The sequence below is a fragment of the Erinaceus europaeus genome, chromosome 20, assembly GCF_950295315.1.
Source record: "Erinaceus europaeus chromosome 20, mEriEur2.1, whole genome shotgun sequence".
In the NCBI taxonomy this organism is placed as follows: Eukaryota; Metazoa; Chordata; class Mammalia; order Eulipotyphla; family Erinaceidae; genus Erinaceus; species Erinaceus europaeus.
The window spans coordinates 19130372-19152483 of record NC_080181.1 but is presented as its reverse complement, the minus strand read 5'-3'; the positions used below and the strand labels follow the sequence as shown (position 1 = coordinate 19152483).

General features: G+C 49.1%; 1 protein-coding gene across 2 annotated transcripts in view; it reads left to right on the top strand.

Annotated features, from left to right (window-relative positions):
- The window catches only part of ZBTB16 (zinc finger and BTB domain containing 16), a 213235-nt gene that overhangs the window by 41127 nt on the left and 149996 nt on the right, over nucleotides 1–22112 (top strand). The window lies entirely within an intron of this gene.

The following is a 22112-nucleotide window of genomic DNA, read 5'->3' as shown; positions in this document are numbered from 1 at the left end:
TGGGCTCCACTGCTCCATGAGCCCACTACTGGGGCGCCAGCACTCCTTGCGCCTGGCTGGAGGCTGTGGGGCCTTGCCTCCAGAAAGCCTCCTGCATGTTCTGCTATCCCCCCAAGCTGCCAGCAACGTCAGATGGTGCTTACAGCAATCTTGGAGCGTCTCTTGTGACCAAGGCCAAGAAACAAAGCAACACGAAGGGGTGGGAATGGTAAGGAATGAGGTGCAGCCTTTGGTCCTTTGAGTTGGGCAGTCACAGCGGCTAACACAAGTGATGTCTCCTGTCTGTGGACATCTGAGGAAGGGCAGTGGAGCCTTTTGCTGGAACACTAGTGCTCCCTCTTCTGTCTACCTTTGCTCACCCCAGCAGGGTCTTTGGTAATAGCTGCTTGACCTGGCCCGCAGGGAGGGCTGGGTCCCCTGTCTCCAGGTCCCTTGAGCCCCAGCAAGCCCGGACCCTGTGTTGACAAGACTGTGAGATGCCCACAGTCTGTAGGCCAAGGCCTATGATTCATTTCCATTTAACTAATTATTATTCTTCCTCCAGTAGATTTGAAATCTATTTAACTTTTCAGGATCCCGCAGCCTTGGAAATGTTTCAAGTGTAGTCTTCCTGATAGGTTACCTTTTCTCTCCCTGTAGGCTATAATTAGTGTCCTTTTACACAAAATTGGCTTAGAATTGGATTTGGAGAAGATAAGAATCAAATTACCAGTATTTATCTTGTAAATTCTAAAAGATCTACTTAAGACACACTGTATTAAAAAAAAAAAAGAAGAGAAGAAAGAAAGGAGTTGAACAGAGAAGTTTATTCGATGAAGAAGTGAATTCCTCATAGCCAGGGCATCCCAGGGATTAAAAGCTGCATTAAAGCTGCAGATGCTCTTGGCAGGGGGTGGGGTGGAGTGGGGCTGGGGGGGGCACCTTAGATTGGTTTTTTCCCTTGTCTCAGTTTTTATCTACCGTTGATCCACTGCAGTAAGTGGCCTTGACTTCGGATGGTTGAGTACTGGTAGGGACTTGGCTGACATGAAAGTTGGAGTATTTGGGGAAGACACCTCAAAACATGGCTATCTTAAGGAGAGAGAAAGACCTACATTTCTTGCCTTGACATTTTAAGTCACTGGGCAGTGGGGAGACGGGGAGTCAGATCCCTGTAGTCACCACTGTTGGCAGGTTCTGAAATGTCAGCCTGTCCAGTTCCCCCAGAAAGTGGACTCAAAAAACAAACAAGACTGATTTTCTTTTTGTTCACAATGTTGGCTCAGAGAAGAACCAGGCAGTAATGGCTGAGACAGATGGTGAAGTCGTTCAGCCACCTACCCCTATCCACAGGTACTCTTGGGGTCCCCTGCAAACTCTCACACTCATCAAACCGGAAGTGAGAGGTTGGGCCACAGCCCCGGCAATGGTAGGGTCGGCCCCTCACAGATACCCTGTGACCACAGACCCCAGCAATGCTGTGGATGTTGGTTTTCTGACCTAGTTTTGACTTCTTGTCCTTTTCTTCCTTGGGGGAGGAGGTGAGGCTGGGTAACGGTGTTGCATGTGTTGGATGTCAAAGTGTGGATGAAGGATCCATGTCTTTTATTTTAACATTTTGAAAAATGTTGTTTGTGTAGCAGGAGGAGACTGTAAATGGGTGTGGGCCCACAGTCCCGTGGAGGAGGGGGATGACCAGTCGTGGAGGGTGTGGTCATTGACACTGATTCTGAGGAGATAAGAAACTGTTCACATATGACAAGAGCTGTCCTAAAAAAAAAAAATCACCATTTCCTCAACAGTGATAGATAATTACAAAGTAGCTCGCATGTACGAACTATTGTATTTACTGTTGAATGTAAAACATTAATTCCCCAATAAAGAAATTTAAAAAAATTAAAAAAAACAAAGCAGCTCAGAGCATGACTTCATAAAATAGCAATATATATATATGTATGTATACACACACAGACACACAGACACACACACACACACGACCTCTTTTCTTTGTTCCTCCAGAACGTGCAAGATTCTAGTATTCCTGAGAGACCTGACTTTTTTTCCTTTTCTCCCCCCCCCCTTTTTTCCCAGAGAGAAAGTGAAAGACAGAGAGACCAAGAGACAGAAATAAAAAGAGAAGCAACCACAGCACTGTTTGGCCACTCCTGAAGCTTTCTCTGTGCATGGTGCTTCTATATGGTGGGTGAGGGCTTGAGCCCAGGTCCTTATCCATGACTCAGTGTGCACTCCACTGGGTGAGCTATCTCCCAACCTCCTATGTTTATATGTTTGAGAGGAAGAGAGAGACACCAAGACCAGATACTGCTCAGCTCTGTCATATATTGGTGCTAGGGATTGAATCTGAGCCTTCTCTCAGGCATGGAAGTCCCAAGACTACCTCTGAGCTATCTCCCCATAGTCCTTAAAAGGAACAAAACAAATCAGAAAAGTATTTTGCATGCTGTTCCACCTCTGGATATGTAAACCCATGGCCCAGAGCAGAATTATGCCTAGTAACAAAGCATGGGTGGAAGCACCCCACATGTTCATTGTTGGAGGAATGGATGGGTAAAGATGCTGGCTGGGAACACAAGTAGAATGTAGCTTTAAAAATCAATAATGGGAGCTGGGCAGTGGTGCGGCGGGTTAAGTGCATACCATGCAAAGCACAAAGGCCAGCATAAGAATCCCGGTTCAAGCCCCCCTGCTCCCCACCTGCAGGGGGTTCACTTCACAGGCGGTGAAGCAGGTCTGCAGGTGTCTATCTTTCTCTACCCCTCTCTGTCCTCCTCTCCTCTCTCCATTTCTCTCTGTCCTATCCAACAACAATGACATCAATAACAGCAACAATAATAATAGCAACGATAAAACAACAAGGGCAACAAAAGGAAAAAAAAAATAGTCTCTAAGAGCAGTGGATTCATAGTGTAGGCACCAAGCCCCAGTGATAACCCTGAAGGAAAAAAAAAAATGATGTTCTGTCCTAGACACCTGCCTTCCACATGGCTGCATCTTGAATGCTTCACAATACCATGTGGCCCCATGTGAAAGTATCTGCTGGTAGGAAGCACAGCCATGGGGACAGAAAGTAGGGTAAGGTTTTCAGGGCAGGGTTGAGGGAGGATTGGGGGAGCCAGTCTAATGGGTTTCGAGTTGCAACTTGGGGTGGTGACACATGTGAACGTGGAGTGGTGAACATTTGCAGGATGGTCTGAACTTAAGCTGAGGATGTTGAAAACAGGCAGTTGACAGTATGTCTCTTTCGTTATAAGTAGAAACTAAAATAAAGGCTGGCAAAAAGCTTCCTTGGATCATTTGCCTGCTTTGCCATCCCAGCTTGGAGCCTGGTCCCCACTGTACTAGAGAAAACTCTGGGTCTGTGACTTCTTCCCCCTTCTCTCTGTCTGTCTCTGCCTCTCTCTCTTCCACTCTGAAAGAGTCAACCTAGAGCAGCAAAGCCCTAGCTAATGGCCAAACTTTTTTTTTTTCATGCTAATTAGGAATCCTGGCATTTGAGGCCAAAATATTTTTTGGAAAAATACTCAGAACATCATACTGTTAAGCCCCTAGTTATCAAAGCATCAAAGACCGCATGCCATGTATACATAGTTGAGAGACTCAGCCTCCCGACCCCACCCTTGAGCCCTCACTATTGTTAGGAGCTAAATAAGAGTTTCAGTAGATGCTGTCTCTCACGTTGTCTGATTACATGTGGGGAGCTTGTGCTTTTATTACTCCTTGCATTGTTTTTCTGCCCCCCCCCCTTTAAAAAAAAATTCTTGGAGACTTTCTCTAGTGGACTTCTTTCCAAAGGGGAAGAAATAGGAAGGAAAAGAAAAATCTTTGCAATGAATCCTTTTTCCTACTTAAATACTTGGCAAATGTCCGTGGCTTCACAACCCTAGAGGCTTCATGTGGGGAAGGAAGTCCCATCTAAGCTTGCGGAATTGCTGAAAGCTGAGGAAGAGCTGTGTTTTCTGGTTCTTTCCCCCACGGGGTCAGGTTTGAGTGGCTGGGGGCTCCCCGCTGTGTGTGACTTTTTGCACCCCTGCCCCACCCCCTTCACAGCCAGTGGTCACAGAGGGAGCCAGAGATTTTGATGAGTCCTTGGAGCAGCAACTTTTGTACTCTCCCTCCCTTCCTCTTACTTCAGTGACAGAAAAAAAAGAAGAAGAAGAAAATAAAAGAAAAGAAAAAGAAAGAAAAAAATCTAAAAACGCCCTAGGAAATTCAAATCGAGGATACATGCCCACATAAGTCAGCGTCACAGGATGGAAATACATGTTCTGGAAATGGAAGGTTCCCCCACACCTTAGTGTTACCACAGCCGGCAGCCTCGTCCTGGGCCTCTGAGGGCTTAAGGGCCAGCACTGAATGAAGGTGGGGCCCCATACCCCTGTATATATAGCGCTAGGCGTGTGGGCGCTCGTCTGGAAAAAACTTCGTCCTGGCATTTCTCGGTTTATTTTAAACCCACAACCTTTAACGCCAGACACACACACACACAAGCTTCTTTCCCACTTAATGTAACTATACATTGATTGCTTTTAATTAGTGTTGGAGCTTTTTGGGTGCTTTGCAGCTTGGGCTATGTAAAAGAAAGAAAAAAAATATGACTTGGATTAAAAATAAAAATAAAAATAAAAGAAGGCAAAGCAGACTCCTGATGCTACCAGGCATCTTCAGAAAGCCAGCACGGGAGCTCTGTCGTCCTCACCTCCCTGTCCTCTTTTATTTTTACCTCGAACCCAGAGGCCTCAAGGACAGCCTGGCTGAGTCTTTCTGAGCCCACGGCAGTAGATGGAGGCAGGCAGGTTCTTTGGCGTGTGCCGGCAGGGAGGTGGCATCCATGTGTACCCAGCAGCAGGGTTAAGCTAGGGTTCCATGGCATGCCCAGCACTAATGAAGATCAACATTGCCCCAGCGGTGGGGTGATCTCCGTGAAGGGCTGGAGGGGGACAGGGTCCTAGCCTTTCAAAGCCTGCAGGCACTCCCGATCATTTGCCATTCCCAACCTTTGAGTTCTCCCTCTTTACATCCACCCCGCCACCACTCTCTGGAAGCCTCTCTGCCACAGCCGCCCAGTTCTCCAGCAAAGATCCCCCCCCCCCAACTCCTCTCCTGCAGTAAATTACATATTAAAGCAGCCTGGTAACTGAGCACTGGTTGCTGTGAGATAAGGGCTAGCGAATCAATATGTTTGCCATGTGGCTGCTTGTTTATGACACCTGCCTCGAAGAACAGTTGAGCAATGTTCTGTTTGTGAAGGCTGCATTTCAGAAGCTTGTAGCCTCCTAAAACAACCACGCTCTGGCCGAGGGAGAGAGCGAGAGCAGAGAGTGAGCAAGAGAGAGAGAGAAAGGTGCAGCCGCAGATATCGATTTTGGTTTGCTAAGTATGGAATTGCGCTTCTCAACTGTGGGTTCACAGTCCATGGTTTTTCTGCTTTCTTCTCCCCCCCTCAAGGAGGGTAGGTAGAAGCTCAGATCCTCTGAGTGTATCTCTCGGGCGTTCGGCTTGTAATGCTTATGATGTGGTTGGTGGAAAGAAGCACACGGCGTACAAATAGCAGATATGAGTGTTGTTCAGATTCATCTGTTCTCCAGGTTACCTGGCTCTCCCCACTTCTCTTCCGCCCAATCTCTCAGGCTTCGTTAGTCTGTGCCTTTCTAAAAATTAAAGATAAAAGCAACGAGAAGCAGAGCATATGGCGGCCGGTGAACAGACGTTTGGAGTCACCAGTGGGGTTTTATTTTAACCAGTGAACAAGACCATTGTCTTCTGACTCAGATTACTAGGTGAGTCAGAGGTGCGAGGAGCTGTGCATCTCTGACCCCAGTGAGAAGAGTGCCTGTGTGCGTGCATGCATGCGTGCGTGTGTGTGTGTTGCGTGTGTGTGTTGCGTGTGTGTGTGTGTATGTGTGTGTGTGTATGTGTGTGTGTGTGTTGTGTGCCCCCGTGAGCTGGGGGGTGGGAAGCTGGAAGGAGGCCGCAGCTTTGGGGAGAGTCGGGAGATAGCCTGCAGCCTTCTGGCTGGGCCTTGCATTTTGGAAGGAGCAGCATCACGCAACTTCTCCTTTGCTCAAGGGACTTGGCAGCACACAATCTGTTCCCAAGCACCCGAGAATATTCTGGTGCATTTAGATGTGGGTGTTGTCCATTGCTTGAGGGTGCCCAAAGCTCACCTCGTGTTCCTGCACCTTTCTCCCTGCACGATTGTAGCCACCTCATCCTGATGTGTTTTCTGACTTCACCATAAACCATCAGTTCTACCGCAAAGTGAGCTAAATATTTAAAAAAAGGAACCTGGAGATCCCTGGCAGAGTGCCTTACAGGCAGCCAGGACTCCTGACACAGGAGACATGATCTCTTAATGACACTAATCTATTCTGAGGCCTGATTGTTGTTTGTTTGGGTATTTTTTTAAAACCAGGATTGCCAGGTTCTTCGTAATCAATAGTGGCAAAATGTCACTTTGCTTTGCTTCCCACATGATGCGAAGTGGCTTATCCAGTCACCCCTCTCTGTTTGGGTTCAGCCCAAGGTGACACTTGGAATCACATGGAGGTGGCTTGGGAAGAGGGAGTATGTCTCTACCTGTCCCAACCTGGGGACACTGAGGCCACCTCTGCAGCTGATTGACAGCCCCGCGATCCCAAGATTCAAGCCAGAAAAGTTCCCTTCCCAGCATTCCCCCATCTTCAGTGACATGTTAGGTCTGGCAGCTTATGTTTTTTAAAAAAATATTTTATTTACTTTTCATTAATGAGAGAGATAGGAGAGAGAAAAAGGATCAGAGCATCACTCTGGAACACATGCTGTTGGGGATCAAACTTAGGACCTCATGCTTGAGAGTTGAATGCCTTATCCATGGCACCCCTTGAACCTCAATAATTGACTTATGTTGAAGAGGTTAGTGAAAGTCTTATTTTAAAAAAATTTTTTAAAAATATTAACTTAGAGGGGCTGGGTGGTAGTGCAGTGGGTTAAGCGCACATGGCATGAAGCGCAAGGACCAGCTTAAGGATCATGGTTCGAGCCTCCGGCTCCCCACCTGCAGGGGAGTCACTTCACAAGTGGTGAAGCAGGTCTGTAGGTGTCTTATCTTTCTCTCCCCCTCAGTCTGCTTCCCCTCCTCTCTCAGTCTCTCTCTGTCCTATCCAACAACATCAGTAATAACAACAACAATGGTAAACAGCAAGGGCAACAAAAGGGGGAAAAATAGCCTCCAGGAGCAGTGGATTCATAGTGCAGGCACTGAGCCCCAGCGATAACCCTGGAGGCAAAAAAAAAAAAATTAATTTACTTTACAAGAGAGAGGCCAGAGCACTATTCCAGTGTACATGGTGAGAGAACCCAGACTCGGGGCCTCACACATGCACGTCTTGAGCGCTAGCCCTGAGCCGCTGGTCAGTTTGATCCTTAGAAGTTTTATATCTTTCCTACATTTATCTATTTATTTATTTTACTTTTTAAAATTTTATTTATTTATTTATTATTCCCTTTTGTTGCCCTTATTGTTTTTTGTTGTTGTAGTTATTATTGATGTCGTTGTTGGATAGGACAGAGAAAAATGGAGAGAGGAGGGGAAGCCAGAGAGGGGGAGAGAAAGATAGACACTTGCAGACCTGCTTCACCGCTTGTGTAGTGACTCCCCTGCAGGTGGGGAGCCAGGGACTTGAACCGGGATCCTTACACCGGTCCTTGCGTTTTGTGCCACATGCGCTTAACCCTACCGCCCGACTCCCTGCACTTATTTATTATTGGATAGAGACGGAGAGAAGTTGAAGGGGGGAGGTTAAGAAGGAGAGAGATAGAGAGAGACCTGCAGCACTGATTTCACTACTTGTGAAGCTTCCCCCTGCAGGTGGGGACCAGGAGCTAGGACCTGGGCTTTTGCGCGCTGAAATGTGTGTGATCTATGCCACTGGACCCCAGTCCCAGAAGTTTTGTAGTCTCAATCTCTCAGGCTATCAGAAGTTTCTAAAGCAAGACAGGCTTAGCCAAGTGTCTTAGCCTACTTCTGAGGGAAGTGTAGTGGGAGAGCAGCGTGTGGGTTTGGGCTTGTTGACAAGCCGGCTTCTTTCCGTTTGGGTTTATTTAGCCACTGATAAGCCACGATGAAGCTCAGTGAGAACCTTTCTTGTTATCTTAAGTTTAGTTTTCCGCGTGACGTCTTTTCTTCCCTTCTTTCTTTTCCGTCAGGGTTCTCGCAGTGCTTTAGTACCTGCACAGTTCCACTGCTCCAGGTGGCTAATTTTTCCCTTATCCTTAATTTTTAAAAAATATTTTATTGGGGGATTAATGATTTACACTCGACAGTAAATACAATAGTCTGTACATGCATAACATCTCCCACTTCCCCACATAACAATACAACCCCCACTGGGTCCTCCGCCATCCTGTCCCAGGACCCGAACCCTCCCTGCCACCCACCCCGGACGGAGTCTTTTTACTTTAGTGCAATACACTAATTCCATTTCAAGTTCTGCTTAGTGTTTTCTCTCTTGATCTTGTTTTCCAACTTCTGCCTGTGGTTGGGATCATCCCATATTCATCCTTCTGTTTCTGACTTATTTCACTGAACATGATTTCGTCAAGCTCCATCCAAGATGAGCTGAAAATGGTGAAACCACCATTTTAAATAGCTGAGCCTTATCCTTAATTTTTGACAGATTGGTTGGTGACAGGCAGAGAGAGAGATAGGGAGGGAGGAGGAGGAGGGAGAAAAATACTTGCAACTCCTGAAGCTTCTCCCCCGGGTTATGGGCTCAAACCTGGATCCTTGCACATTAGGTAATGTGTGCACTCTACCAGGTGGATCACCACCTGGCTTCTCTGTGAGTGTTGTTCTCATCAAGCGGTGCTGAGAACCAGGTGACTCTGGCTTGGCTGATAGACTGTTATAAAGCAGTGATCATTGCGAACTTAGGAGTGAGGCCGGCTGGTAAGTGACCCCAGAGTTGTGATTAATGAGGCGAGAGGCCCTTGGGTTAACACCTTTGGGGGCAAGAGGGACACTTCAAGCCAGGAACGCTGCTAATCTATCTAGCTCCCCCCCCCCAACCCCCGCTCCTTCATTTTTGGACAATTCTCTTCTGGAAAGGGACTGAGAATAATGACTCAGTTACAGCCCCACCCTTCCTCTCTTCACCTCAGCGCTGGTGTTCTCGGGTGCTGCAGAAACCTGTTTTCCCAAGACAGATTAATTTGTCAGTCTAGCTAGAAGCACTGGAGAGGTTTAATCAAAACTCTGTGGCTACAGAGAACTACCTGGGTGTCAAGAACCTAAACTTGGGGGTCAAGGTTGACCTAGCTGGAGGGCTTGGTGGCTTGTAAAGTCGTGCCTTGAACGGGCCATTCACACATCCCAGGGCTCCTGTATAAGAACAGTATCACCTAACTTAGAAGACCACCATGGGAAGCAGATGCCAGAGCTGTGTGACAGTGCCGGCCGCCCTTGTCATTCCCGCCTGCCGCATTCCTTGAGTCTTCTTCCCTTTCTCCAGAGCGCAAGGACCTACCTGCACTCTGCTTCTCTAACGCCCCTACTTTTGACAGAGGTGAACTCTCGTTTTTGGATGCACTGTGATGGTGGGGATAAAGCAGTAGGTGGCACCCCCGTGGGGAGGGGTTAGGTGGAGTTTAATTAGTGCCCTTTTGTATATTTCTGTTATTTCCACATATATTTATTATTACTTGATTTCCACCAGGGTTGTTGGTGGGGCTCAGTGATTGCACCATAAATCCACTGCTACTGGTGGCCTTCCCCCACGCCCACTTTTTTAGACAGGGATTGAGAGACGTCGAGAGGGAAGGGGAGATAAAGAGAGAGATACCTGCAGCTCTGCTTCCATGCTTGTGAAACTTCCCTCCTGCAAGTGGGGGCTGAGGGCTTGAACCCAGGTCCTTGTGTATTGTCATCTGTATGCTCTACTTTCTGTGTCACTGCCTGGTCCCCTTCAGTTACCCTTCCTTCCTTCCTTCCTTCCTTCCTGCCTTCCTTTTTTGTTAATTCATTATTTATTTATTTTTTAATAGGAAGATTTTCTATTTAAAAAATTTTAAATTTATTTTCCCTTTTGTTGCCCTGGCTTTTTTATTGCTGTTGTAATTATTGTTGATGTTATTGATGCCGTCATTGTTAGATAGGACAGAGAGAAATGGAGAGAGATGGGGAAGACAGGGGGAGAGAAAGACAGACACCTGCAGACCTGCTTCACCGCCTGTGAAGTGACTCCCCTACAGGTGGGGAGCGGGGGGCTCGAAATGGGATCCTTACGCCAGTCCTTGCGCTTACCCCTATGTGCGCTTAACCCACTGCACTACCGCCCAACTCCCTATGTATTTATTTTTTAAAGGTAGACACAGAGAGGGAGAAAGGCAGAAGGAGTGAAACCATAGCTCTGCAGCATCCTTCAGTGGGAGTCTGTTTCAAACCTGGGTTGTGCACATGGCAGAACAGTGACATTCAGTCTCCCTGATACATACAGTTAGGGGCTGCTCTGCACCCTAGGGGAGCCAAGGCCCAAGGTCATCACTGGTCCCTTGAGTCTTTGGCCGCAGCAGTGGAGACCTCTTTCTACTGTATGGCAGTGGCGGGGAGGGGGTTCTCTGTCCAGCTCTTCTGTGGATCTTGTCTCAGTGGGTGGGGCATGGCACCAATTACACCAGTACCGGTTATGCTGTTCTCATCCCCAAACACATTTGGGGGTCTTACCCTTGTTTGTGATTTCCTTTTCCTGGGGGGGAAAAAACCTGAACAAAACCTCCTGGGAAGATTTTCTCCTTGTGGTTCTAAGGCAGCAGCAGCAGCCAGACTTGAATCTCGCCAGGGTCTGAGGCTGCTGAACAAACGGCGCTCTTCAGATCGTGCGTGCTTGGCTTCTCACACACTGCCCGCCCCAGGGATCCTGGGTGAATTTTTCACTCTGGGGCTTTCAGGAGAAAGGTTTGTCATTTGTCATCATGCTCTTCATCCATCACAGCTGCAGTGCCGGTGGTTGGAGCCTAAAGGCTAGTATCACTTGTTCACGTTTTTCTTTTTCTCCCAGGTAAGTCAGTCCTGCCCTCCCCACCCCTCTCGCTGAGAACAGAGCTGATTAAGAACTGCTTGGCCATGCCTTCTGCCTGGCTTGGCATATAGACAAAGAGGGGTGTGCCTGTGTCCCTGAGGTGTGGCCGAGGAAGGAGACAGGCAGCCATGCAATGCTTTCTGGGTGCTGGCAGAATGGGCTCGGGCCGGGGAACCCCCAGCAGCTCTAGAACGACCAGAAAAGCAGGCCAGTGTCACAGCTTTTCCAGGCAGCTTGCTCCCTTCTGGGGCCCAACGCCCTTGATGTTCGCCAACTGCTGTCATCAATGCCAATCTCACACTTACCATCACCTCCAGTGCCTACCGAATGTTAGGCAGTGGAACAGTGCTGCAGGTGTCTCTCCTCTTTGTGTCTCTCCCCCCACCTCCCATTTACTCCTCCCCTCTCTCCTCCCCTACTGCCTTTCACCCTCTATCAAAAAAGGGAAAGAAAAAAAAAAAAAAGCCACCCAGAGCAGTGGAGCTGTGTAGGCTCCTAGCCAGTACTTGGTGGCAGTGGGGGCCGGGGGCCAGCTAATCCTTTTATTTTGTGAGTATGACCATTTTTACCAATCAGGCACATCTTGGAGCCCTTTCATGCTTCTATGTCTTTTTTCCTCTTTGCTGGTGGGAACATCCAGAGACCTTATTTGAAGGGGCAGGCAGCAGTGTATCAGTGATGCTGGTCAGGGAAGTAGCCCTTGCTAACACAGAAAATTCTCCCCTCTTGTCTCTGCACTAAGGATAGCAACCAGGGCCTCATGCATTAATAACTACTGTGATCGACCTCCCCTTCACATGTTTCCCTCTTTTTTTTTTTTTTTTGTGGAGGGGATTGGGAAGAATTGTGTGTGTGTGTGTGTGTGTGTGTGTGTGTGTGTGTGTGTGTGTGTGTGATAACCATAACACCACTGCAGGATGCATAGAGCTCCCCCTGATGCTGTCCATGGTGCTGCATGTGGTGTCAGTGCTCCATCCACCCCAGGGCCCTGCTGTTGTGCATGGTCCTGTGCATGCTCTACCAGGTGAGCTGTCGCCCAGCCCTCATCATTACTTTATCACTGAACTTTTTAAAAGATTGTTAAAATTTATTTATTTATTCCCTTTTGTTGCCCTTGTTGTTTTATTGTTGTAGTTATTATTGCTGCTGTTACTGATGTCGTCATTGTTGGATAGGACAGAGAGAAATGGAGAGAGGAGGGGAAGACGGAGAGGGGAGAGAAAGACAGACACCTGCAGACCTGCTTCACCGCCTGTGAAGTGACTCCCCTGCAGGTGGGGGGCCGGGGGCTCGAACCAGGATCCCTACGCCCGTCCTTACGCTCTGTGCCACATGCGCTTAACCCACTGCACTCCCTCAGCTTTGAACTTGACCACCGTTTTTTGGGGTTAAAATGTAGAGATGGAGTGAGCCTGCAGGTCATGGCAGACATTCTCCTGCCCTTGGTCCTTTGTGGTGGGAAGGAGGGGAAGAAAAGACTGTGGTAGGAGTCAGATAATAACGGGAGCTCAGGAGACAGACACCTGCCTTTACCCCTTAGCCTGAGGCAAAGCCTCCTCTAAGTCAGCGTGGATCAGAGCACCCGGGGACAGTGGCAGTGAGGGTTGCCAAGTATTCTGCTCAAACACTCTCTTGTGTTTGTTTTCTTTCTTTTCTTTCTTTCTTCTTCTTCTTCTTTTTTTTTTTTTTTTCTCATTTCTTTTTTGGTGCGGACCATCTGCCGCTTGTTGTTTTCTAACTCAGGGGCAGAGAAGCCTCTGCTTGTTTTTTGGTGACCACATGTGACAGGTGGGGGGGGATCTTTCTTTTCTCCGGTCTCTCTGAACTCTCCAGAAAGGAGCGGAGGTGGGGGGGGGGGGCTATCTCAGGGGGTTCAGTCCTCACTGCTGCCCTCATACCGTTGGTGGCACACCCTCTGCCCCCTCGGCCGACTCCCTGCTTCTGTACACAGGATGTTTTTCTCTCATGCTTATCAGATGCTGCCTGAGATGCTGGGCAGAGATAGAGCTAACGTTTCACCCATCCTGAATTCCTTTCCTGAGTCGGGGCCTAAGAGCAGCTTAACCGCAGAGCGGAGGGGAGGGAAGGGAGGGCTTGGCCATCTCAAAGGGAGGGCTGGGCGCCAGTGCTGGGGTACACAAAGGAGTTCGTCTCCGTGGCTTATTTCACACCCCTCCCCGACACCAGTGTGTGGGTTTGGAGGCCTCGGAATCAAAGAGAAATCCAATCCAGCGAGCCATCCTTCCTTGTATGGGGGCCAAATCATCGAGGAGGAGGGAGTTATTCTTGTCTCTTTCTTCTCCCTTGTCTCACTGTCTGTCTTCTTTTCCTCTGGGGTCAGCGTTTTTGGCCAGTGGCACTGAGTTTGAGCTCCTGTGCCCCCCGGGCAAGAGAGCAGAGAAGGAGTGCCAGCTGCCCCTACCGGCACAGTGGTCACTCCTGTCTGTGCTGCTTCACGGGTCCTGGAGAGGTGTGGGCTTCCTGTTCACCCCCATGCTGCGGTTTCAGGGAAAACTGGGAGCTGAGCATGTGCTTTTCTCCAGTTCCCCTAATATTAGACCCAACTTTGAAAGCAGAAAGGAATAAAGGCTGGCTAGGGAGGGGTTGAATTTAGCCTGCAAAGTAAATGCCAAGCATGTGCTAGCTTGTGGTTGTGCCCTCCTCACTGGGCAAATAGCCAGGGCCACAAGCTTTCCTCTTTTTGTCCAGGTCTGCCCACAGCCTCCCCCCTTGGCCTTTGCTTCCCCCTTAGCCCCTTTTCCATACCAGCCAGGGAAGAGGACAGAACCTGGAAAGCGCCAGCAGCCAGCATGGCCCCTGGATGGTCCTGGATTATGGGGTGGAGGGTAAGTGGAGACAGGAGAATGGGTTAGTGCTGTGGGGGGCTTGCAGACCTTCTCCACAATCTGTGTGGGAGAGTGAGATGCAGTGAAGGAGGCTAGACTGGGCCTCCGGGTAGCCCAGCCAGGACAGGAGAGAACTTGTGACTGGAGATCCCGGAGCGGCCCATGTGGGCTGCAGCCTGCCCAGCCTCCAAGACAGAGCATATCTTTCTAGCTTCTGCTTCCTGTCTCCATTCCGGGGAGTGGGCATCGACCAAGTCACGCTTTTTCTTGATGGTGCAGAAAGCAAGGTGGTGCCTCTTATCGTTGGGACATTTTTGTGGGTCACTGGTATAATCTCGATCATTCTGAGTGGGCAAGATTAAGTTGATCTGAGCACCTGAATGCAAGTCACTGCTTCCCCCGAGATCTGTTACCAGATGTGACATTTTCTGACCTATCCTTCCAAGCAAACTAGCAACTGTGCCTAGAGAAAAGGCGTTTGTCAAAATGTAGACCAGCCAGTCTTTAAGTCCTTCCAGATTAATCTTAGTTTGTCTTTGCAACACGTGTCGTGTTCTGAATCTTGGAACAAGCAGAGGCTGACCAGATAGCCCCAAGTTCTTTTTTGTTGTTGTTGTTGCCTTCAGCATTATCACTGGGGCTCGGTGCCTGCACCACTAATCCACTGCTCCTGGAAGCCATCCCCCCCCCATTTTCTTGCCCTTGTTGTTGTCGTTATTATTGCCATTGATGTTGTTGTTGTTGGATAGGACAGAGAGAAATTGAGAGAGGAGAGGAGACAGAAGGGGAGAGAAAGACACCTGCAGACCTGCTTCACCGCCTGTGATGCAACTCCCCTGCACGTGGGGAGCTGGGGGCATGAACTGGGATCCTTACGCTGGTCCTTGCGCTTCACACCCTGTGCGCTTAACCTGCTGCGCTACTGCCTGACCCCTAGCCCCAGATTCTTGAATTGAATCTCTTCAGTGAAACCCTGGGCATAGCTATCTCTCTTTCTCTCTTCTCTCTCTCTTTTCCTTCATTTTCTTTGTTTGTTTCTTTCTCTCTCTCTCTCTCTCTCTCTTCCTTTCTTGTGGAGGTGACAAAAAAGAGGTAGAGTATTTGTTTTTGCAGAAATCGGACCTCTCTCTGGGGTCTCTTGTTTATACACAGCACTGAAACAAGGCGCCCCCCCTTTCCCCTCTATCTCAACAGTCTCCTAGGTAAACTTAGAGCGAAGACAAATACTTCCCAAACTGTCACCACGGGTGCCATAAAAGAGACATTTGGACAGAGGTGTCTGGGAGGCCCCTGTCTCTGCTCTGTGTTCATGACGGCGGGCTGGGGCAGCCCTGATCACCGGGGGAAGGCAGCTTTTCTTCATTTAGCTTTTAATTGCTTCCTTTCACTTTTATGTATAAAAGATTGTCCATTTAATTAACTCAAGAATGCAATTTCAAAAACACTAATGCTTTACACATGATGGCTTTTAAAATAAAAGTAGCGCTCTAATATTGCATAATGTCTTCCTACTCCCCCCCCCCCCAATCCTGAGCCCCCCACCCACCCACAGTCTGTGCTAACCTCTGGCGGTGGAGGGTGTGAGGAGGAAAACGTCAGCCGTGGCGGTGTGTCCGCCTGCATTTCCCACTGAGCAGGTGGTGGCATGGCGACTACTCGTTTCTCAAGAGGTTCTTCTGCCTTCTGTGGAGTGAGGCTGCCTGTTCCCATTTCCTCTTTTGGAGTCCCAAGGCCTCTATTCCTGTCATGGCTTTTGTTCTTAAAATATTTATTTTATTTATTGACGTATGAGAGAGTTTCACATGACAGAGAGAAATCAGAGCACCACTGTGGAACACACAGTGCCGGGGAGTGAACCGAGGAGCTCAGGTCTTTCAGGTCCAGTGCTCTAGCAGCTAAGCCAGCTCCCCACTGCTATCACTACCTCTCCGAAGAGCATCATCATGGTGATTGGGGTAGAATGCACAACTTGGCATGTCTGAGGCTCCTGGTTCGATCCTGGGCACCGCATATATCAGAGCGGTGCTCTCTGGCTTCTCGTGAGATAAATAAATCAAGTCTTAAAAAAAAAATTTTTTTTTAAGTGGAAAAAGCAGCAGAATGATGTAGTCTATGGGCAAATGGGTGGGAACGTAATATCTTTACTGTCTGCACTGGATTGTGTCAGTTAACCTGAGGCCTGATGACCTATTTCATCACCTTCCCCCTTTTCCGTCTGAAAAGAGATCTGGATCCCTCTCGTTCTCCCTCCTGCCTTTGTCACCCCCTCCCCAAATGAGGGGAGCTCTCCATCAGTGCCTCTGATGGTCTTTTTCCAATGGAGGATCCTCAGATGACACAATTCAAAACTTCTCACCAGCTGTCACAGCCTGGTCCACGGAAGCTGGGGAGTTTTGGAAGCCCAGCTGTTTTCTAGGTGCCAGTTTGAGCTTCAGTCACGGGGGCTGGGGATGGGCTAGGAGTAAACCCAGAAGGAGCCAGCCTTGATGTCTGGCATAGTCTTCCCGATCAGGAATTGGGGCCCCTGGGGACCCCTTTGATTTCATTGCTGTGATACAAGAGAGGAGCCCCAGGGGTCAGTGGCTTGGCTGAGGAGATGGGACATGGTGCCTTGTATGGCCTGAGCGCTCACTCCAGGTTCTCTTGGACTTTCGCTGCTGGGCTATGATGTAAGTTCCTGAAAGGCTGAAGCTTGAACCCTGTTGCTTGCATGTGTCTCTCCTGCTAGAGAAAGCTCATATCACTGGTCATCTGCCATCCATGACTCCACGTGTCCACAGCCTCACCTGTTCAGATCTTCAGTGCTCGTTCTGCTCAGGTCTTCTTCCCCGGGACCCTCAGAGTAAGCAGACCTAACCCCTCCACCAAGGGTTTCACTCTCCATGGAGCCACGTGGGCCATTTGTCAGGTGTGTTCTTCCTCCTCTTCGAGTTTTTTTCCAGAGACCGTGATACTGGAACCTTCCCCAGAGGTCACAGAGGGGCTGGTGAAATAGTTCACCCAAGATAGTTCACCACCCAAGTTGAAGCCTGGCCTCCATCGTACTGGAGGAAGCTTTGGTGCCGTGGTCTCTTTACCCCTCTCTGTGCCTCTCATTTTCTATCTGAAAAAGTTGGCCTGCACGGTGGTTATGGATCAACCTGCCAATGCACACGTCCAGTAGAGAAGCAGTTACAGAAGCCAAAACGCCCACCTTCTGCACCCCATAAAGAATTTTGGTCCATCTCTCGCATCTCCAGAGCTCTGGTCCACTAGGGAAAGATAGAAACAGGTTGGGGGTGTGGATCGACCTGCCAATGCCCATGCTCAGTGGAGAAGCAGCTACAGAAGCCAGACCTCCTGCCTTCTGCTCCCCATAAACAACCTCGATCCATACTCCCAGCGGGGGAGAAGTGATAGGATGAAGATAAGAGGACTCTGCACTACAGCTCCATCAGCACCCAGAGAGAGAGAAGGAAAAGGAGAGGGATATATGGAGGTAGTTATGATGTCATGAATGGCTTAGAGGGGTACAGAGGATTGAATCAGAAAAAGAAGTGGATAACTATGAATAAATGCGGACAGATAGTTATAGAAATGATGGTTGGCCCATGTCTACAACCTTAGGGGAAATGTGGATTGCAGTTTGGAGACTGAAGATTCAGAACTCAGGTGGGATAGTGTAGATTCAAATCCCTGTCGACATGTAATTCTGTAATATAAAAGTAAAAATTAAGAATTTTTGTCCATACTCCCAGTGGGGGAGAAATGTTAGGAGAAGGTGATCAGAGGGCTCTGAACTCTACTTCCATCAGGATCCAGAGAGAGAGAAGAGGAAAAAAGGAAGGACATTCAGAAGTAGCGATAAGTGTAGGTGTGACTTAGAAAGGGAGAGAAGGCAGGACCATAGGAAAAAAAGGGGGGGCAAATATATATAAATGTAGATAGTTATAGAAATAATAGTCAGTCAACCCGTATCTGTGATCTTTGGAGAACTACTGCAGTTTCCAGTGGAGGGAATGGGGATGCAGAACTTGAATGGTGAGGAATTATACACCTGTTATTTCATACTTTTGTAAGTCCATATTAAATCAGTAATAAGAATGGGGGAAATAAAAGGTTTGCCTGGAGCAGTAAAGCCCCTGTGACAGTGAGGGGAGGGAGGAGAAAGAGATGAAAACTCCCACTTTGAAAGAGCAGTTATATAGTTGCTAGCAGTGATGAAGAGATTTCTTTCCTGCAGTGGAGTCGGGAGCCCTGACAGTTTCCTCAGTGTATGTGGGGGTGGGGAGAGGGCAGGGGCATGCATGGAGGCAGATGGCAGATCTGTAGAGGGAGAGAGGGAGCTCCCCAGTCTGAAAGTCATCATTAGGCTCTTCATGTTGCTTTTAACGTGAGTACCTCTTTCCACTCACCAGCAGAAGCCCAAGGTGGGGACAGGCACATGCAGCATTTGGTGCTGGCTTTTAGCTGCCATCCCAGAGGCAGTGGCCCTGCCAAACGCCTCCCTGGGAGTTGCTTCCTCTCCGCTGCCTGTATGTTCAGCAGATCAGCCCTGCTTCTCCTGGGTGCTAGTGGGGCTGGATGCTTTCAGTGCGACTTGGTAAGATCTGACGACTCACTGTGTCAGGTCTGAGTCGTTGACATTTTTTTTTTCCCCATGGAAACAAAGGAAAACTGTTGTAGTTGCTTCTTTGCTTTACACCAACCATCTTGAACTCTTGCAAGATGTCGCAGGAGCTCTCTGTCTCCAGAAATGGGTGCCCTGTGTCCTTGTTCCTATCACATGTGGGTGACTTGGCCTCAGGTACCCATGTCTGGCACTGAGCAGCTGAGGCCAGCGTGTGGGGCTTGGCAGCTGTGTAGCACGACGCCTTTCTTTGGCCAGATTTTTGTCCTTTTTCGGGGAGAGCTCTTCCAGTGAGCCCAGAGGGCACTGAGAATGTTGTGGGCGCTTTGGGACTAGGTCTGTTTGTCCAGACTGCCTTGTACTGGGCCCCATTTTCCCCTCCCATCTTTACAAGCAGGATGATTGGTTTGTACTTAGGCAGCACTCATTGTGGGAGGGTTTGAATGCCGCTCACAATGGAACCTGACGGGGACCATACTGTTTGGTCCTTCTTTCCTTCCTTTCCTTTCTCTCCTCCCTCCCTCCCTCCCTCCCTCCCTCTCCTTCCTTCCTTCCTTCCTTCCTTCCTTCCTTCCTTCCTTCCTTCCTTCATCCCTGCTTCATTCATTGAATTGTTTAAAAGTGTGTGTGTGTGTGTGTGTGTGTGTGTGAGAGAGAGAGAGAGAGAGAGAGAGAGGCAGGCAACAGCCACAGCTGGTCTTTTGGTGCCAGCTTTTGCTCTGAGACCCCAGGCCCTAACAAAAGGGAGCCGCTCAGTGTACAAAATATTTGCAGCATATTGCAAAGTGACTCCTGGGTCATGGGGCTCTGGGACTACAATGCCCACTACATCTAGCATCTTACAGAAGCTTTTTTCTTGGCTTTTCTCCTCTCACCCCCACCCAAAAAAAAAAAAAAAAACCCCAATAAACAAAAGTGCCCAGTGTGAAGCTTGACCTGCCTCTATTATTGCAGAAGCGGACACTGTTTGCTAGAGTGGAACTGGTGTCCTTTCCTCACTCCTCTTTCTGTGGAGCTCCTCAGTGAATTTATTTTCTTTTATTTGTTTTGCCACCAAGATCTTCAGTGGCGCCTGCATGATTCCACTGCTCTGGGTAGATGCTTTTAATCATTATTATTATTTCAGGGACAGAGAGGGAGAGGAGAGGAAGAAAGAGAAAAGGGACAGAGAGTGACCACAGCATGGCCCCCACTGCTTGTGAAACTTCTCCTGTGCAGGTACTCCCATGTGGTGGCCCAGGGCTCGAACTCAGGCCCTCCCTGCCATGGTATGATGTACACTCCATCTAGTCAGCTATCTCCTGGCTCCAAGGAGCTCTTTAAAAAAATGTGTGTATGTGTGTGTGTGGGGGGGTCAGGCAGTAGCTCAGCGGGTTAAGTGCATGTGGTGCAAAGCACAAGGACCGGCATAAGGATCCTGGTTCGAGCCCCCCACCCCCTGCCTACAGGGGAGTCGCTTCACAGGCGGTGAAGCAGGTTTGCAGGTGTCTGTCTTTCCCGCTTTCTGTCTTTCCCTCCTCTCTCCACTTCTCTCTGACCTATCCAACAACGAACGACATCAACAATAACAGTAATAATCACACCAAGGTTACAACAAGGGCAACAAAAGGGGGAAAAATGACATCCAGGAGCGGTGGATTCATGGTGCAGGCACTGAGCTCCAGCAATAACCCTGGAGGCAAAAGAAAAAAGGTTATTTTAAAGATCGATTGATCTGAGACAGAGTGAAAAAAAAGATTTTTTAAAGGGATTTTTAAAATATTTCTTTTTAGAGAAAGAAAAATTGAGGAGGAGGGAGGGAGAGATACCTGCAGGTGGGGACCAGGGGCTTGAACCTGGGTCCTAGTGCAGTGATGTGAGCACTTAACCAGGTGCGCCACCACCTGGCCCCGAGAAGAAAGAGTTTCTCAGGAGGGAGGGAAGCTAGAGCTGTTCCAGAACATGTGACGCCAGGAGCCAACCTCAGTCACAAGTGTCCCGTGCGCTCTCCCAGGAGAGCTATTTCCCAGGAGCTCCGAGGAGTTCTTGTTAACACCGGCGTGAATATTCAAGCTCCTCTTGCTTTTCTCCAATCCCCCTTCTCTACAAAACTGTTTATTTATGTATGCATATATTTATTTATTGCCACTAGGGTTACTGTTAGGGCTTGGTGTCTGGGGCTTAGTGCCAGCTCTATGAACAAACCCACTGCTCCCATCAGCCATTCCCCCCCCCCCTTTTTTTAATACTAGATTGGACAGATAAAAATTTAGAGGGGTGGGGGAAATAGAGAGGGGAAAAGAGAGACACCTGAGAAGTGTGAAGCCCTCAGCTATTCAGCCGCAGGCCTTTAAGTTGGCTGGCTGTGACTAGGTGCCAGGTTTGTCTGACAGCTGAGCCTGTGCTCTGAACATCTTCTGGGGCTTTCTCATGGCTGTTGGGCTGGACCGACCGCCCTGGCAGTGCTGACTACGCTGATGGTGCCCCGGGGTAGACCAGAGCTCCCATGGGGGTTTTCCAGACTGCCCTGATGTGTGCTTCCTGTGTGTGCTTCTCCAGTGACTCCATCCCGTTTGTCCTAACCCAGGGCAGGCTTAATTGAGCCTGTGGGCAGGGGGTTCCAGAGGGACAGGTGGAGGAAGGGACTCCTTCACCTGAGCCTCTCAGTGGTCCATTGGAACATGGGGCCTCTATCTCTAGGAGCTCAGTCTGGCTGCCTAACCGATTGCATGGCTGGGAGCATGCTGGACCCCCAGAATCATAGCTGGCCTGCAGGGAGAGAGCGAGCTTGGGTCTTTGTGCATCAGCATGTGACACCCTTAGCTTAGCCAGGCCCTTGGCTGGACTGACAGTGTCCACAGTCTTCCCTGGTATATTGGCTCCTTAAAACCGGGTCCTGACCCCCAGGGCACTGGGGCTACTCACTTCTGTGGAGAGACCTGGAGGTCGCTGGCCTTCCCCAGCCTTGATGAAGTTGGGAGACCAGCGAGGCCCAGATGTTTCACATAGTTTTTTTCCATTGCCCTGATCCGGAATGTGTTCCCTCAGGACGGGTTATGGCCTGGAAGTGAGCCTAATGTAAACATCCTTGCTGAGGCCAGTCTTCTAATTGAATAGAGATGGTTTGGGGATGTGCAAGCTGGGGGGAAGGGGAGTGGGGGAAGAGGCTTAGCAATTGAGTTCAGAGACCAGGCTGGGTTGGGGGGTGGGGGTGGGGTGGGTGCTGTCTTCCTGGGGTGCCCCATAGATATAGGACAAGAGCTGGTTTCCAGGAGCATTGTCTCCGGGGACTCAGTTAGCTTAAGCAGTATGCTCTTTTGAGGAGAAACAACTGCAGTTGTGGCGGGGTTGAACATCTGGGCAGAGCAGTGAGGGGAAACCGAGGTGTTAGAAGAGCTAGGATGGAGTGTGGTGGTTACATGGAGGCTTTTGTTCTGGGGATGCTGGGGGGGAGGCTGCTAAGTCTAGCACTTGGAAAACCTTCAACTTCCTATTCAGAACCACTCCTTTCATTTGCTCTGTACCCCCTTATTTCCCCTTATTTATTTAAAATGGTTTCTCTGTGTCAGCAACTGTACAGTAAACCATCTCTCTCTCTCTCTCACACACACACACACACACACA